This window comes from Octopus sinensis, linkage group LG2, assembly GCF_006345805.1.
Source record: "Octopus sinensis linkage group LG2, ASM634580v1, whole genome shotgun sequence".
Lineage (NCBI taxonomy): Eukaryota > Metazoa > Mollusca > Cephalopoda > Octopoda > Octopodidae > Octopus > Octopus sinensis.
This window is the reverse complement of record NC_042998.1, coordinates 153,366,233-153,385,582: the sequence shown is the minus strand read 5'-3', so window position 1 is coordinate 153,385,582 and position 19,350 is coordinate 153,366,233. Positions and strand designations below refer to the sequence as shown.

The 19,350-nt window shown below is 39.7% G+C and overlaps 1 protein-coding gene across 3 annotated transcripts in view; it reads right to left on the bottom strand.

Annotated features, from left to right (window-relative positions):
* The window catches only part of LOC115232565 (diacylglycerol kinase epsilon), a 119,534-nt gene extending 106,572 nt beyond the window's left edge, over positions 1–12,962 (bottom strand). For 2 of the 3 annotated variants that reach the window (XM_029802520.2, XM_029802521.2), the window contains exon 1: positions 11,006–11,409. The gene's annotated coding sequence lies outside the window, so the exon portion shown is untranslated. Of the gene's footprint in view, positions 1–11,005; positions 11,410–12,595 lie in introns of those variants that run through there. The other variant, XM_036500216.1, reaches the window with a different exon arrangement.
* Between the last annotated feature and the right edge of the window lie 6,388 nt (positions 12,963–19,350).

Sequence of the window (19,350 nt, the reverse complement as noted above, 5' to 3'; positions counted from 1 at the left end):
TACACACACATACATGTATATCTATATCTATGTATTACTCTTTACTCTTTTACTTGTTTCAGTCATTTGACTGCGGCCATGCTGGAGCACCGCCTTTAATCGAGCAAGTCGACCCCGGGACTTATTCTTTCGTAAGCCCAGTACTTATTCTATCGGTCTCTTTTGCCGAACCGCTAAGTAACGGGGACATAAACACACCAGCATCGGTTGTCAAGCAATGCTAGGGGGACAAACACAGACACACACACACACACACACACAACACACACACACACATATATATATATATATATATATATATAATATATATATATATATATATATATATACATATATACGACGGGCTTCTTTCAGTTTCCGTCTACCAAATCCACTCACAAGGCTTTGGTCGGCCCAAGGCTATAGTAGAAGACACTTGCCCAAGGTGCCACGCAGTGGGACTGAACCCGGAACCATGTGGCTGGTAAACAAGCTACCTACCATACAGCCACTCCTGCGCCTATATACATATATACATATATATCATCATCATCATCATAATCATCATTATTTAACATCCTTTCATATTGGCATAAGTGAAATCGTTTAACAAGAGCTGGCAGGTCAGAAGGCTGTGCCAAACTCTGTTTGCTTTGGCATGGCTTCTAAGACTGGATGCCCTTCTTAATGTCAACCACTTTACAAAGTGTACTGGGTGCTTATTACATGGCACCAACAGCAATGAGGTCATCAAATAACTTGCAAGAGATTTTTTTGTTTTACAATTCATGTTTGCATTCACTTTCAGTTCCTTCCCATCTACTGCATAACATGCCCATGACACAATGTGAATTACATCAAAGAAACAGACAAAACTAACCAGGCATGTAAACAAGCATAAACAACAAATTAAAGATTTATCTCTTAGAAATATTCCATGTAGAATACATGGCATCAAAACATTTGTGCACAAAGAAAATTTTAAATGTTCCCCTTATACAAAATAAAAGTTGAAAATGATCAACAACAAAAGACAAAGGATGAATACTTGAATACTTTATAAAAATTCTAAATCAGAAGCTAAACCAGAAATAGTTAACACCATTACAAAAAAACAATTTCCTCTGTATGCATTAGCCAGGAACACGTGTGTTTTAAACAATGAAAAATGAAAGCGCTTACACAAACTCCTTCCACAAAGGTGAGTGACATTGTGTAAAATAAAAGAAATAGAAACTTTTTAAAAAAATCTTTGGATCTTTTCCTTTTGAACGGCACTTTGTAACATAATTTCTAGGTAACTAAAATGTTTTAAACTTTGTATACTGGTAGAATGTGTTTATAAAACATCATTTTCTCTTGGTTTTATTGAGAAAATTCTATAGTTTGTCAGATATTTCGTCTGAAATTTCGAGCATTTTGGCAATTTTAACCAATCGATTACCTCAATTGAGCTAAAATCATTTGCTGCGTCTAAAACTGAAACAACATCCTGTCACTAACCCTAAACCTCCCCCTAACCCTAAATTTTTTTTTCTTAATTGTTACGCGTGTAAAAAAAACAAAAGCAATGGAAAATAATTTAAACAATTAACAAACAAAATAATTCTATAATTTTATACACACGCTTTCTGTACATATACGGAAAGCGTGTGTTACGGAAAGCGTGTGTATAAAATTATAGAATTATTTTGTTTGTTAATTGTTTAAATTATTTTCCATTGCTTTCGTTTTTTTTACACGCGTAACAATTAAGATAAAAAAAATTTAGGGTTAGGGTTAGGGGAAGGTTTAGGGTTAGTAACAGGATGTTGTCTCAATTAGAGACGATTCATTGGTTAAAATTCGAAAATTTAAACTATGTTAAACAAACGAATTACAATTTTATCAAGAAAGCCAAGAGAAAAAAAAATGTTTTATTTTGACACATTCTACCAGTATACGAAGTTTTAAAGTGTTTAGTTAACTAGAAATTGTGTGCCGTTCAAAAGGAAAAGATCCAAATCTTTCTATAATTATTGTAACTCAAATAAATTCTACAAAAACCTCTGAATATATATCTTTTATCTTTTGCTAGTTTCAGTCATTTGACTGCAGCCATGCTGAGGCACCACCTTGATAGGATTTTTTTTTTTCAAACTTACCCCAAAGCATTTTTTTTAAAGCTTAGTACTTATTCTATCAGTCTCTTTTGCTGAACCACTAAGTTATGGGGACATAAACACACTAACGCTGGTTGTCAAGCGGTGGTGGTGGTGGTGGGCAAACACAAACATAATGACATACACTCATACATATATGTGTATGTGATATGCATATGTATGTATGTGTGTGTATGTGTGTGTAATATATATATATATATATATATATATACTACATTTGTGGAAAATCAGTGTATGTTTGTTCGTGGTGTTGTTAGCTAACTCCTACATCATTTTATTGATTTTGATGAAACTTGACACGTGAGTAGAACTCATGTCTGGAAACCCCGTGACATACTTAGATTGTTGACAAAATCGATAATATGGCCTCTGGAGGGGACCTTTATATCTACCTCATATAACTAATTTTTTCTTTTAAGCAACCAAGGGAAATAACTCATAGCACCTGTACCAATTTTTTAAACACTCAAGTGAAATATCCCATTTCATTGTTTATGTTCGATTACTTTGAATATTGATTTTTTGTGTCCCTAATTCTAATTTTTGCAGACAGTATCACTTTTATACTTTATTTGACATGTGAGTAGAACTCATGTTTGTAAACCTCATGACATGCTTATATTGTTGAAAACAAAATCGATAATAGGACCCTTCAAATGGATCCTTCTGTCTACTACATATTACTAATATTTTATTTAAACAACCCAAGGGAAATAACCCATACCATCTGCAGATTTTAGTGGAGTGACCAATATTGGATTCTCATGATCAGGCGATCTAATTCTGCATTTCACTACTCACAGTTTTGAACTGCTAAACATTATTATTGCAATTCCTTAATCTGAATTTTAAACCTTAAAGACTTTATTTATACATTTCTATACATACATATTTTTTTGAATGTCCATTACTCCAATAATTCTGTATTTTTACAGTTACAATTTTTCCATGACAGTAGATAAATTTTTTATTCCACAATGTATTTGTAGTGGCTTCATGCAGGCATAGTGTGTTCAGGCCAACCAAGGCAGAGGACTCCACTACATACAGGAGGTCTACAATCCTTCTGTCCAACATAGGCCAACAGACACCAGTGCCAGTAGTTTGGGCAAATACTTTACCAATGCTGGGCTGGTGTGCTTTCTTTGCACATGACTGTGACAACTGGCTAATGGCACTGCTATCAGAAGATTGTCTGTGTTTCCCACAAGAAGAGCTGGCCTTGATCCTCTCCTCAAACTGGATGGCATGCGCTGGGTGTCTCCTCTTGACAATGCGACTTCAAGTTGTAGAGGCTCGCCACTTGTCCCTTGATGGTGATCTCCTTGGGATGGCACATGATGCACTGGAAGTACAGGATTTTGGCATTCCTCTTATACTTGGATGTAAGAACAAAGTAGTCCTCCATGTGGGGCCACAGGTTTTGCGACTCCTGGCTCTCAACCTGAGTGACCTCTGCCTCACCCACAGCCATTACAGACTTCTTAACAGGCCCTTCATCCTCAGGCTGAATAAAAACATCTTCACCTTCCATAACAATAAGCAATAATTTGATAAGCTGATAACTTACACTGCTGTCATTGACACTGTGGATTTATCTGTAATGTGACATTGCAAGTGAATACAACTCAAAACTGGAGAATTACACAATGCTGCTCAGCTAGCTGCTGCTGCTGCATCAACCAATTGTCTTCAAGACACTCCCACAACAGACAGGAACAAACGTATGAATTTTATAAGCAGAACTAAATTTAGCAGAAGTTTCCAAAGTTAGTGAAAATGCTAATCTGCAAAAACAAAAAGTTGGCTTCACTAATTAGCTGTTAGCATATTAGTAGAATCATGCCCACCGCTGTATATATATATATATATATATATATAGATATACATATACATACACACAGTTGTTGCAGAGGTGTTAAGAGTCCATACAAATAAAAAAAAATATGGTTAAAAAGGTAAAGTTGCAAAAGGCAATGCTTGTGATTTAAAATATAACCAGTTTCAATGTATCAAATTGTAAAAGCTAACACTTCCTTTATCCGAGTTGAGATTTGAAACTGAATCTAAGGATTCTCACTCGTCTGATCCACCACTGACCAAACAGGCATGAAAGAAATTTCTTTGTCCTGTTAAAAAATGATGGATGGTTTCCCTTCTACCTCCGACCTCAGCCTTGTCATTTAAGGTTCAAGTGGACAGGAGGCGACCTACATATGTAGGAATTTCTCCTGTGGTATGTCTGTCCTTCTAGCTGTCATGACCATTATAAATACAGCAATTTATCAAGGGACAACAGAGACAGAGAGAGAGATAGTCATGAGACAGCTAGCAAGTAACTTTGCCAGTTAAGTAGGCAACACAGATCCAGATATTCAACATGAAAGAACCAACACTGTAGCAGTCACAGAACATACATACCACTAAATGACCAACACGCACGCAGACACAAAACATGTCCAGTTCTACTTCATCATATCAGCACAGTATTTACCCTGTTAATTTCTTCTTGGCCAGCTCAAAGTAAAGTTGGTAATGTCATGTACTGAGATTTTTGGTGTATAAAACAAGTAAATGCAAATATTGTTTAAATAAATTATTTAAACTACAATCCAATGTTTTCCCATTGTTTTACTTTGATGTCGTCCACGTCCCTATTTCATCTGCTATCTCAATATCTTTTGCTACACCTTTCCCACTACAAAATATTAAAAATAATTTTTTGGAAGTCAAAGAGAAAAAAATTGCAGGCTGACAGTTTCTACCCATATTTTAGAGTATAGAGAAATTTTACTTTTGAGTCATGTCTTATATATGTTTTGTCTATGCAGGTTTGGGGTGGGGTTCAAGAGTTTATGTTTCAGGAATTCTATCGAAATGAAGTCTTTTGAATTGAATAAGTAGTTTCTATTCAGGATATAGACAGCTGTGTATCTGCATGCTTGTTTTCAATAGAATTCCTAAAACTTGAACTCTTGAACCCCACCCTAAGCCTGCATACACAAAACATATATAAGAAGATTTGTTTTTTCTAAGCCTGCATACACAAAACATATATAAGAAGATTTGTTTTTTCTAGCCCCGAGCTGCGTAAACTAATAAGGAGAATACAGGAGGCAGTCGAAAAAGCCATCTTCAATATATGGCTGAAGTGGGAAGACCGAAAATGGCTTGAAAGTCATAAACATGCCAACGGGAAATAACATCATTAGGTGAAACAAGCTGACTGACGGTCTTTTAGAAAAAGCGCGGGCTAAAACTACGCGCCTTCACTAGTCAGTTAAGGTGAGACAGTGTCATGTGAAAACTTGCTGGGGCTGCCTGCTGGAGCCTATGTGGCAGGTATTTAAAGGGAAAAATTTGACAAGTCAGTCAGTCACTGGCTGACACTCGCTGATGATACATCGAAGAGGCCAGGGAACAGAAGAAAGAAGAAGAAAGAAGACATGCACCCAACACCAGAGCTGAAGACACCTCCGAAGGGGGGGGGGGGGGCTGCCACATCAAAACAGTAGAGTAGAGGCCGAAACTGGACGTGGTTCCTCCTGATGATGTCTTGAGCTAACTGGATCCTATAAAGGAGCTGTTGTGGTAGCAGACCACGAAACACGGTTGTAATTCCTCAGATACTGACTGCAGGGAAAGACTTGCTGACAATCCAGAAAGAGGGATGACAAAGCAGAGAGACGCTTGACAGTACGACAGCGTAACGAAGGATCAAATGGGCTTGCAGCCCGATCCGGGCTGAAATTGCATCGAAAAAACATGAGAAATTATGCCCCCATGATCCCGAACCACGGGGGAAGAATAAAGGATCATCAAATAGGGACGGAAAAAAACGAAATGGACTTGGACCGGAAATGGACAATGAGAAAGGAAACGGTATAGGAATGGTAGATGAGGAGTTCAGCTGCTGCAGAAAGGTGTTCGCTAGTTACATCGGGCTGAGAATCCACCAAGGGAAGGTGTGCCAGAAGAAAGTGATTCAACAACGCGGGTTGATAAACTATAAGACGTGTGGCCAGAACCCCCCAGAAAATAACCATAGCGAGGTTCATTCCACAGTTGAATTGGAACAGTCAAAAAGACTGATAGGCATGAAGAGGACAAAGGTTAAGTGGCTGAAAGCAAATGACACGGCGAGTTATAAAAAATTTGACAACGAGGTAGCAAGAATGACCACCAAATTCAAAGGCGACGACGAACAAAAGCTCGAAAACCTGGCTAATACAATCTACCAGGAAGGAGAGAAAAGATTTGGACTGGAAACAACAAAGAAGGTAGAATCAACAGCAAAGAGCTGACCATCGAGGAGAGAAAGATGGATCGCAAAGATTTGAGAAGAGAAGAAAAAACTCAGAACCTGATGGAGGGATGCAAAGGAGGAGGAAAGAGAAGGGCTAAAGCAGCTATATGAAGAGAAAAAAAGAGGCATCGAGATCTGCTAAGAAAACAAAGAAGGAGGAGCAGAAGAAAGGAGAGAGAAAAAAACTATCGTAGCTTTGTAAACAATCCCTATCAATATGCGAAACATCTATTTACTGAAAGTAAAAGCGGAAAATTGGATTGCACGAAAGAAGAGCTCAAACAACATCTGAAAGAGACATACTGACAGAAATGAAGTACTCCCAGAAATGCACGGACTGAAGAAACCACCTGAACCAAGAGTACCATTTGATTTGAGCGACATCAAACGGAAAGAAATGGATGCATTCATAAGGAAAGTAAGAGCAAAAAGTGCACCAGGACACGATGGAGTGAGCTACAAGGTATACAAATATTGCCCGAAATTATGATTGCAGCAGTTTGCACTGATAAGAGAAATGTGGAAGAAGAAAGATGTAGCAGAGCGATGGTGTATAGCCGAAGGTATCCATCTACCTAAAGAAAAAGAGGTAAAAACACTAGGCCAATTTAGACTGATTTCACTACTAAATACAGACGGGAAAATCATGTTCGGAATAATTGCTAGACGAATCATAAGATTCGTACAGCATAACAGATACGTTAATGAAGCGATTCAAAAAGCGGGAATCCCCGGAATCCCTGGGTGCATAGAACACGCATTTTCCATCTGGGAAGCCATCACCTGTGCAAAACAAATGAAGGAAAACCTATATATTGTTTGGCTAGATCTTGCCAATGCTTATGGATCTGTTCCGCACGCAATAATAAAAACAGCGATGGACTTCTTTTGGATTCCAAAAGATGTTCAACGAATGCTCATGTCGTACTATGACAACCTGAGGATGAGATTTACAGCAGGAAAGTTCACAACGGAGTGGCAACGGCTTGAAATAGGTATTGCAGCTGGATGTACAATATCAGTCATCTTATTCGTGTTAGTCATGGAAATGCTACTCAGATCTACAAACTGCGAGAAACCTGTTACAAAGACACCATTAAGGGCTTTTATGGATGACGTAACTATATTATCGGAAAGTAGAGAAGCAGCAGAGGGAACATTAGAGCGGTTGGACGAACTGATAGGATGGGCAAGGATGAAATTCAAAGCCAAAAAATCTCGAAGCGTGGCTTTCGTGAAAGGAAGGCAAGAAGAAGTGAAATTCAGGATAGGAAGTGAAGACATACCAACGGTGAAAGAACAACCAGTAAAGAGTCTCGGCAGATGGTATAGAGATTTATTAAATGATAAGAAGCAAAGGAAAGAAACACATGAGTTAGTAGAACAAGGATTAAAGGCAATTGACAGAACAACGCTGCCGGGAAAATTCAAATGTTGGATACTGCAATTTGGGCTGTACCCAAGAATAATGTGGCCATTGCAAATGTACGAAATAGCCTCGAGTAGAGTAGAAAGGATGGAGCAAAGATGCAGTGTGTTTATCAGAAAATGGCTTGGTCTGCCGAAACCAATGAATACAACTGCACTATATGGAAAACCCGTGCTGCAACTACCAATAACATCAATCGCCGAAGAATATAAGGCAGGAAAGGCAAGGACAGTAATGATCCTAAGGTATTCAAAAGTTCAGAGCATCCGGGAAAACCCTTCAAAGGTACAAACAGGGAGGAAATGGAAGGCGGAAGAGGCAGTAAACAGGGCGATCGGAAAACTAAAGCACGCAGATATAGTCGGAGTGACGCAAGAAGCTAGATCCAGCCTAGGGTCGCAAAATTTCAGGCCATTTTGCAAGAACAGTGTAAAAGAAATGAAAGAGGCAGTGGTATACGAAGTGAGAAAGGAGGAAGAAGAAAGGCGAAATGTACATTTGGTGCAATGCAGTCAACAGGGACAGTGCCTGAGATGGGAGGAATATGTAATCAACCGCAGAATATCATGGAAGGAACTTTGGGCTTGGGAACAAGCAAGAACATCCTTCCTGATCAAGTCTACCTTCGATGTTCTACCCTCACCGGCGAACTTAGCCCGGTGGAACATAAACAAAACCGATGAGTGCAGATGCGGAGAGAAAGCGACAGTTAGACATGTTCTGTCAGGTTGCAGACTAGCACTTGAAAGATATACATGGCGGCATAATCAAGTCCTCGGTGTCATAAGTGCAGCACTCAAGGATAAGATCGAGAGGTACAATAGGGGAGAATACCCAAAAGTAGAAAAGTGCAGGAGAGTATACTTCCACAAGGAGAGAAAAAGTTATAAAGCCAGGCCTACAAGTGAAGTATACGAGATAGACGAAAGATGGAAGGGATACTGGGAGGTGGCCACGGACTTGGAAAGACAAGTAATTTTCCCACTAATAAAAACAACAAAAAGACCGGATTTAGTTCTATGGAACAGAGACCGGAGAATGGGAATTTTACTAGAACTGACAGTACCTTGGGAAGAGAACATCGGCAATGCAGAGGAACGAAAGGAGAAGAGGTATGAAAAGCTAATCGAAGAATGCAGAGAACAGGGATGGAATGTCAAATATTATCACCTGGCAGTGGGGGCTAGAGGCTTCATTGAAAAGAAAATGACAACACTTTTCAAAAGAAGATTTGTTTTTTCTAGCCCCGAGCTGCATAAACTAATAAGGAGAGTACAGGAGGCAGTCGAAAAAGCCATCTTCAATATATAGCTGAAGTGGGAAGACCGAAAATGGCTTGAAAGTCATAAACACGCTGACAGGAAATAACATCATTAGGTGAGACAAGCTGACTGAATCAGCTTTGCTGACTGACAGGTGACGGTTGTTTAGAAAAAGTGCGGGCTAAAACTACGCGCCTTCACTAGTCAGTTAAGGTGAGACAGTGTCACGTGACAACTTGCTGGGGCTGCCTGCTGGAGCCTATGTGGCAGGTATTTAAAGGGAGAAATTTGACAAGACAGTCAGTCTCCGGCTGACACTCGCTGATGATACATCGAAGAGGCCAGGGAACAGAAGAAAGAAGAAGAAAGAAGACATGCACCCAACACCAGAGCTGAAGACACTTCAGAAAAGGGGGGCCCCGCCACATCAAAACGGTAGAGGAGTAGGGACCAAAACCGGATGTGGTTCCTCCTGATGATGTCTTGAGCTAACTGGATCCTATAAAGGAGCTGCTGTGGTAGCAGACCATGAAACACGGTTGTAATTCCTCCAGCAGTGACTCTAAAGTAAAATTTCACTATGCCCTGAAACATGGGTGCAAACTGTTAACCCCCATTTTTTTTCTCTTTGATTTCCCCCCCAAATTCTTTTTAATAGTTGATAAGATGGATACATCGAAACCAGTTATACTTTAAATCACTCACTGAAACAAAAAAATATTAAACATTCTCTAAAATATACAATTGTAACTTTTGTAGAAAGTATATATTATAAATGGGAAAGGCCGGTTTATGGGATTACCTTAGGTTTCCCGTCCATAATGGGTTTAGCTTTATAGCGTATCGTCAGATCCCAAAAACCTGTTGGTCTAAACCCTTTATGGACAGGAAACTTATGGCAATCCCACAAACCGGCCTTCCCTTTTATACATACTTATATATATATATATATACACACATATCCTAGAAGAAGATTTGAATTTTTTCTTCTACGGAAGGAAGAGCAAGCCTTCTTCTATCATACTCTCAATTTTGGTCAACTTGCGTTGCAGGGTCTTGGAGGAGATAGTGTTAGTTGAAGGCTACCAAACCTGCCATACACAGACAACTTCAGCTTTATATATATATATATATATATACGGTCAACACACATTGCATGCATCTGTTTTGTATGCATAAATGCTCGTGTGAGTGTGTTTGACTGAAGACAGATAGACATACATGCATGCATACATACATACATGCATACATACATACATATACATACATACATATCCTAGAAGAAGGCTAACCGATATATAAAACTCGCTGCTCTACTGACCCGGGTATATTGCACTTTCTTTGCCTCTGAGCTCATTTCCTTGCCTCGTCGCGTTGTGCAAACCGCGCTCGACTTCAAACCTTTGCACTGGCATTGCTGACACTCTTGTCGGCGATGATCACGCTCGTCTAACGAGTACATAGCCATCACACACACATCCAGATTTGGGTAGTCACGGTTTCCAGAACAGTACGGGACAAATGGATTTCCCCATATCGAAATATTACGAAACTGCACGCTTCGCAGTCACCTTGCACATTCAAGGGATAGTTGTAAATGCTTCCTGGTTCCCGATGTGATGGCACCTTTACTTAACTAAGCGAGCGCGCACATACACACATATGTGTGTGTTTATGTGTAAATCTGTACATGTGTGGGTTACATGAATCTGTCTAAGTATAAACTATATGTGTATATTGTATGTCTGATTGTAATTTCAGAGATCGGAGTAAATGATGGATACAAGATGGGAATATATACTGGAGTCAGTCCAACAATAGTGATAGAAACGACAAAATTGATGACGAAAAATAAATCAATACTTACTCTTTCGTGAAAAGTGAATTTTGTTAATAGAGCAACGCTGTTGACGGTTAGATTTAACCAAACACCTACTTCATAATCACACGTAGTAGAACAAGTTGTAAAAGGATGGTTGTTGTTTTGTCACATCATATTACCAAATATGTTGGTAATATTTTGCAAGAACGGTTCAATAAAATTATATTTCAAAATTGAAGAAGCAAGTCAGAACTGTTTCTTGTTGATAGTGTTGATGTAAGTTATTTTAATTTTTTCAACTTCCCTTTCGTCTGTTTGTCTTTTATCTCTTTACGGGATACCGACAAAAAAAAAAAAAGAATTGTTCTCTCATTGGATCCAGCAACGTTAAAATGATAAAATAACAGCGAGGCGTCTTTGTATCAGAATGTGGGCGGGGAATGGAATCAGATTAGGACACTTAGAATTATCTCCCTTTAGCACACTGTTGGAAATGTGTGCAACTAGCAGTATCGCCCGGCGTTGCTCAGGTTTGTTTCGACCCTTTAGAATTGGAATTTTTTAAAAGTAAAAATTTTTTATTATGTAACTTGTTTTTCTCTTTAAGTGAACATTTTTCTGGTTGAAATACACCGAAAAATGGCGACACAGCAGTTAAAAAATCGTAAAAAAAATAGGGATTTTCATAGAAAAAAAGCACCTTTTTGATGTAAATAATTTTTGGCGTTAACATGGTCCGATTTGAATTTTTTCTTCTACGGAAGGAAGAGCAAGCCTTCTTCTATCATACTCTCAATTTTGGTCAACTTGCGTTGCAGGGTCTTGGAGGAGATAGTGTTAGTTGAAGGCTACCAAACCTGCCATACACAGACAACTTCAGCTTTATATATATATATATATATATATACGGTCAACACACATTGCATGCATCTGTTTTGTATGCATAAATGCTCGTGTGAGTGTGTTTGACTGAAGACAGATAGACATACATGCATGCATACATACATACATGCATACATACATACATATACATACATACATATCCTAGAAGAAGGCTAACCGATATATAAAACTCGCTGCTCTACTGACCCGGGTATATTGCACTTTCTTTGCCTCTGAGCTCATTTCCTTGCCTCGTCGCGTTGTGCAAACCGCGCTCGACTTCAAACCTTTGCACTGGCATTGCTGACACTCTTGTCGGCGATGATCACGCTCGTCTAACGAGTACATAGCCATCACACACACATCCAGATTTGGGTAGTCACGGTTTCCAGAACAGTACGGGACAAATGGATTTCCCCATATCGAAATATTACGAAACTGCACGCTTCGCAGTCACCTTGCACATTCAAGGGATAGTTGTAAATGCTTCCTGGTTCCCGATGTGATGGCACCTTTACTTAACTAAGCGAGCGCGCACATACACACATATGTGTGTGTTTATGTGTAAATCTGTACATGTGTGGGTTACATGAATCTGTCTAAGTATAAACTATATGTGTATATTGTATGTCTGATTGTAATTTCAGAGATCGGAGTAAATGATGGATACAAGATGGGAATATATACTGGAGTCAGTCCAACAATAGTGATAGAAACGACAAAATTGATGACGAAAAATAAATCAATACTTACTCTTTCGTGAAAAGTGAATTTTGTTAATAGAGCAACGCTGTTGACGGTTAGATTTAACCAAACACCTACTTCATAATCACACGTAGTAGAACAAGTTGTAAAAGGATGGTTGTTGTTTTGTCACATCATATTACCAAATATGTTGGTAATATTTTGCAAGAACGGTTCAATAAAATTATATTTCAAAATTGAAGAAGCAAGTCAGAACTGTTTCTTGTTGATAGTGTTGATGTAAGTTATTTTAATTTTTTCAACTTCCCTTTCGTCTGTTTGTCTTTTATCTCTTTACGGGATACCGACAAAAAAAAAAAAAAGAATTGTTCTCTCATTGGATCCAGCAACGTTAAAATGATAAAATAACAGCGAGGCGTCTTTGTATCAGAATGTGGGCGGGGAATGGAATCAGATTAGGACACTTAGAATTATCTCCCTTTAGCACACTGTTGGAAATGTGTGCAACTAGCAGTATCGCCCGGCGTTGCTCAGGTTTGTTTCGACCCTTTAGAATTGGAATTTTTTAAAAGTAAAAATTTTTTATTATGTAACTTGTTTTTCTCTTTAAGTGAACATTTTTCTGGTTGAAATACACCGAAAAATGGCGACACAGCAGTTAAAAAATCGTAAAAAAAATAGGGATTTTCATAGAAAAAAAGCACCTTTTTGATGTAAATAATTTTTGGCGTTAACATGGTCCGATTTGAATTTTTTCTTCTACGGAAGGAAGAGCAACCCTTCTTCTATCATACTCTCAATTTTGGTTAACTTGCACCGCAGGGTCTCGGAGGAGATAGTGTTAGTTGAAGGCTACCAAACCTGCCATACACAGACGACTTCAGCTTTATATATATATACATATATACGGTCAACACACATCGCATGCATCTGTTTTGTATGCATAAATGCTCGTGTGAGTGTGTGTGACTGAAGACAGACATACATACATATATAACAATACCTGTCTGTCTGTTTTTGTCTGTCGATCACTCACTAAAAGAAATTTTAAAAATCTGTTATCTCTCTCTCTCTCTCCCTCCCTCCCTTCCTCTCTTTACAACGTCGCTAGAAGGGGACTTAACTCATGTTTTGTAAATAATAATGGCGTCACTACAGTGGATTTCTCCGCTGTGAAAATTGAAGTTATGGCTCAAAATTATTTACCGCTATTCATGGGTGCCTCGGGGGAAAATAATTTGACGAAAATACTGCTAGGATCGTGACGAATGTCCTCCTAAAATTTGAGCGACATGCATGCTAATTTGTGGATGTGCATAAACTACAATCACGTACACACACGCACACATCCTGCCTTATATATATATATACAGATTACTGCAGGTGTGTTGATTGCAGTAAACATTTGATATTTTAAACATTTATTAGTTTTTGCAAACATGTATTTGCCATTGTAAACATGTATTGACAACTGTAAAATATATTGGCTATTGTGAACGTGTATTAGTCATTGTAAATGCCAATTGGTTAATATAAACTATGTTAGACCAGCTATTTTCTCAGTATCTGAAACCATTTGACTTGAAATCCTTCATTCTTATTATTGTCCCTCCCCATTCACATTTTACCTTTACTCCACCACCATACATCTCTCACTCTCCTCATGCACTATACCTACCTCGACCTCCACACTCTTCCAACCTACATGCCAGTACATCATCTTTTTCTCATCCATCCCCTGAATGCTGTACCATTGTTGCAATTCTGCTGCACTTCACCCCTTTCTATACTGTCAGCTAACACCTATTCTTCCCTACCTTTCCCCTAATTCGTATGTATTATCAATCACCACCCCACCCTTGTTCATTATTCACTACATCCACCTTTCAACCCTGTCCAATCTCCATACTCATCACCTACATTTCCTTACCTTCTCTTCAATGTATATTTATCAACCTACCATCACCCCTTGTTCATTTATTATATTCATTCCCTTATCCATTCCCCATCTCTAACCATCCCTCATTCTTGCTATATATTTTTGTAACATCTACCCACCCACACTTCCTGTTCTTCTGTCTCCACTCCTATTCACCTTCTGGTACCTTCATGATTCACCCTGACACCTCAGCACTACCTTCTTTATTTCTCTTTCCAGATCCACCTCAGATACTTCCACCCTTTCTTCAATAATATGAGTAGCCATGTAGCTCTTCTACAGCAAGAAACCTGTTCTGTTCTGGTTCCTTCATACATTAACCCCTCATTTCCTAGCATAAAGTTGCCTCCCTCTCTACTATAGCCTCACTCAATCAAAGGGATCTTAGTCTTTCAAGCTCTCTGACAACCTCACTAGTGTTGGTGCCACAAAAAACTACATAACCATTGTAAAGGAGATGGTATTAGGAAGAGTATCCAGCCATCAAAACCATGCCAAAGCAGTCATTAGAGCAGTCTTCAGGCTTGTCAGATCCTGTCAAATCAGCCAGCCATTTTAATATCCATGAAAGATGGATATTAAAAGATGATGATTAAATACTTTGACTCATATTGTATAATAATGTACAATCTTAAAAATAATCACAGAGGTACCACAATTATTATAGAATTAAATAGCTTGATACAATTATTTATTAATGGAGGTTATAACATTAACAACTAACTTGACAATAGCCAGCAATGTGAAATCCTACAAACTTATATTTTTTATTGAAACTTAACAGACCAGTGATCTTTAATGTCTAATTATACCATACAATGAATGAACAATTATTGTAATACTATTTACATCTGTTAGAGAATGATTGAGTCTAGGATTCACACATTGGTAGTCTTGGTTGGAAGCACTGTTTGCTAGCAATAGTGCTGTGACAAATGTTTATCAATAAACTTGCTAGAATAAACATACTATCATTAAAATTATGGGGTGATCTAATTTTTTCAATTTATCCCCTCTATATTTCAAGGAGTTGGATGTGAACTGAGAGATTTTTGCTGTTATTTCTAGCATGTGAAAATGGTAATGTAGAGGCTCCATCTATATATATAAAACTGAGAATGTGTGTCTGTCTGTCTGTGTAAATCCCTAAAACTTGAGAACTACACAACCAATTTCATTCAAATTTTACACATGCCTTACTTAGGGTCCATGTAGTGTCATGGGCAAAAAAAATGTTCAACTTCTTGCCAAGTCGAGCCCACAGCAATATCTTATCTTCTCCACTATTTCAGTATTACGTGTTAAAAGTGAAACAAAAACATCTCTCTATTGTATGTATATGGATGTATATATATGGATGTATGTATATATGTATATATGTATATATATATATATATATATATATATCATCATCGTTTAACGTCCGCTTTCCATGCTAGCATGGGTTGGACGGTTCAACTGGGGTCTGGCAAGCCCGAAGGCTGCACCAGGCCAGTCAGATCTGGCAGTGTTTCTAAAGCTGGATGCCCTTCCTAACGCCAACCACTCCGAGAGTGTAGTGGGTGATTTTATGTGCCACCGACACAGGTGCCAGACGAGGCTGGCAGACGGCCACGCTCGGATGGTGTTTTTTATGTGCCACCGACACAGGTGCCAGACGAGGCTGGCAGACGGCCACGCTCGGATGGTGTTTTTTATGTGCCACCGACACAGGTGCCAGACAGGGCTGGCAGACGGCCACGTTCGGATGGTGTTTTCGGTGTTTTCTTATGTACCACCGACACAGGTGCCAGACGAGGCTGGCGAACGGCAATGATCGGATGGTGTTTGTTACGTGCCCACAGCACGGAGGCCAGTCGATGCGGTACTGGCTACGGTCCCGTTCGGATGGTTTTCTTATGTGCCACCGGCACTGGTACCACAAGGATACAAATTCCATTGATGTTCATCTATTTTGATTTGGTTTGATTTGATTTGATTTGATTTGATTTTCACTTGCCTCAACAGGTCTTCACAAGTGTCACAAGCAGGAAGGTATGCACAGGTGGACTGACTACGTCCCAGGTAGGGGCCACGGATTATGGCCTCACTAGTCTTGCCGGGTCTTCTCACGCACAGCATACTTCCATAGGTCTCGGTCTCTAGTCATTTCCATGGTGAGACCTAACGTTCGAAGGTCGTGCTTCACCACCTCGTCCCAGGTTTTCCACGGGTTCCCTCAACTGCTAGGGATTGGCACTTTCTCACACACCTATCTTCATCCATTCTCGCCACATGACCATACCAGCGCAATCGTCTCTCTTGCACACCACAACTGATGCTTCTTAGGTACAACATTTCTCTCAAGGAACTAACGCTCTGTCGAGTAAGTACACTGACATTACACATCCATCGGAGCATACTGGCTTCATTCCTCATGAGCTTACGCATGTCCTCAGCAGTCACGGCCCATGTTTCACTGCCATGTAGCATGGCAGTTCGTACACATGCATCATACAGTCTGCCTTTTACTCTGAGCGAGAGGCCTTTAATCACCAGCAGAGGTAAGAGCTCCCTAAACTTTGCCCAGGCTATTCTTATTCTAGCAGTTACACTCTCAGCGCACCCACCCCCACTACTGACTTGGTCACCTAGATAACGGAAGCTATCAACTACTTCTAATTTTTCCCCCTGGAAAGTGATGGAAGTTGTTTTCTGCAGATTTTCGGAGGTCACTGCTCCCGAGCATCTGCCACATACAAAAACTATCTTCCCAGTTAGCCTACCTTTGACATTGCTGCACCTCTTATGTGTCCATAGCTTACACTGGGTACATCTTATAGAGTTTCTACCTACACCTTTTCTACAGATCGAGCAGGGCCATCTTCCTGAGGACATTTGTGGATTGTCTACCTTTCTACTTATTAGTACTTTGGTTTTAGCTAGGTTGACTCTAAGGCCCCTCGATTCTAAACCCTCCTTCCACACCTGGAACTTCTCCTCCAGTTCTGATAGTGACTCAGCAATTAGAGCGAGGTCGTCAGCATAGAGGAGCTCCCAGGGGCAACCTGTCTTGAATTCCTCCACAATTGCCTGGAGGACTATGATAAATAGGAGGGGGCTGAGTACTGAACCCTGGTGGACCCCAACCTCTACTTTGAATTCTTCTGTGTACATGTTGCCAACCCTAACCTTACTTACGGCATCTCTGTACATGGCTTGCACAGCCCTCACCAGCCATTCATCTATCCCTAGTTTTCTCATTGACCACCAGATGAGGGATCGGGGGACCCTATCAAAGGCTTTCTCCATGTCAACGAAAGCCAGGTACAGGGGCTTATCTTTGGCTAGGTATTTCTCCTGCAGCTGTCTTACCAGGAATATAGCATCAGTGGTGCTTTTCCCTGGCACGAATCTAAACTGCATCTCATCTAAACTAACTCTCTCTCTAATTAGTTGGGCTATGACCCTCTCCGTAACCTTCATTACCTGATCCAACAGCTTGATACCTCTGTAATTATTTGTATCTAGGGCATCACCTTTACCTTTGTAGCAGTTGACTAGTATGCTGCTACACCAGTCATTGGGTATGACTCCTTCGTGTATCACCTGGTTGACTATACGGGTGACTAGGTTATAGCCGACACTGCCAGATATTTTGAGCATCTCTGCAGTAATTCCTGATGGGCCTGGGGCTTTCCCTGTCTTCATACTTCTAATTGCCTTAGCTACCACGGAACTATCAACTCGGATAGCTGGTCCCTCTGTTGGGTCAACATTCGGCAGACTCTCTTTATCTCATTCATTTTCTTTATTCAGCAACCTTTCATAGTGGCATCTCCAAACCTCTCTCTTTGCATCCTCATTTAGCGCAAGTGAACCATCATCCATGCGAACACACTTGTAAGGAAATGTGAATATCTTCTCCGGACCTTTTGGGGGGTGCGAGAAGCAATCACTTTCCGTTGCTTTTATATCCAGACTCTACCAGTCAAAGAAACACAAAACGCAGACGTAAAAAATAGATATACTTTATTGTTTTATGGTGAGAGATCAGTGGTATATCTGATATCCTTGGTTCTGGGCGCGCAAGGCTGAAAGTTAATCGAATTGTAATATTTACAATGTTCAGCCACTAAAAACAGAACGGGTTAAAGATGGCCGCGGAATATGAAGACGATGTTGTCCGCAACAATTTGGTAAAAACCTTCGGCCGAATGCTATCAAAGCTGGACAGAGAGAAATATACGTCTGCTTGTATCAAAGGCCTTCTGCTGTCTCTGCTGGACGCTGTCTCTCGTCAAGGTTTTTGCGTTCCCTTGCCTCTTTTCTAAGGGTCGCTTTTCCTAGCCAATCAGCTAATTCCACGATAGCAATATTTCCTCTTGGTGATGAAAACACGCGCGAATCAGAAAAGGGCATTGCGCACGCGCGCTGTTGTATAGCTTCACTACAAAGGCTCCCCCACAAGTGCGTATGCACGAAGGAAACTTATTGTAGTGACTGCAAAACTCAAGGTGGATACCAGACAACCAAAATAACACACAATATAATACATCAAAACAACAACAAAAAATTCACCTAAAAGGTAAAAGAGAAAAAATACTCAAAATGAGCAAAGTTCAATGAGTATTGAACTGTCACTGGGAAGTCAATTGAAAATGTCAAATATAAATAGTTTTGGAAAGTTTTTTCGGCCAGTGAACAGTTCTGCCTGACCTCGTAACATAAGGTCTGTTCGAGGCAGGCTGCGACGACGAAGGTGGTGTTGTCGATGTTGGTGTTGATAATGGTGCATGTGTAAATAGTGGTGTTGTCAAAGGTGCATGTGAAGGTTCAACGATGGTTGTGGCAGTGGGGTCATTAAAAGATGTGGACACCTCAA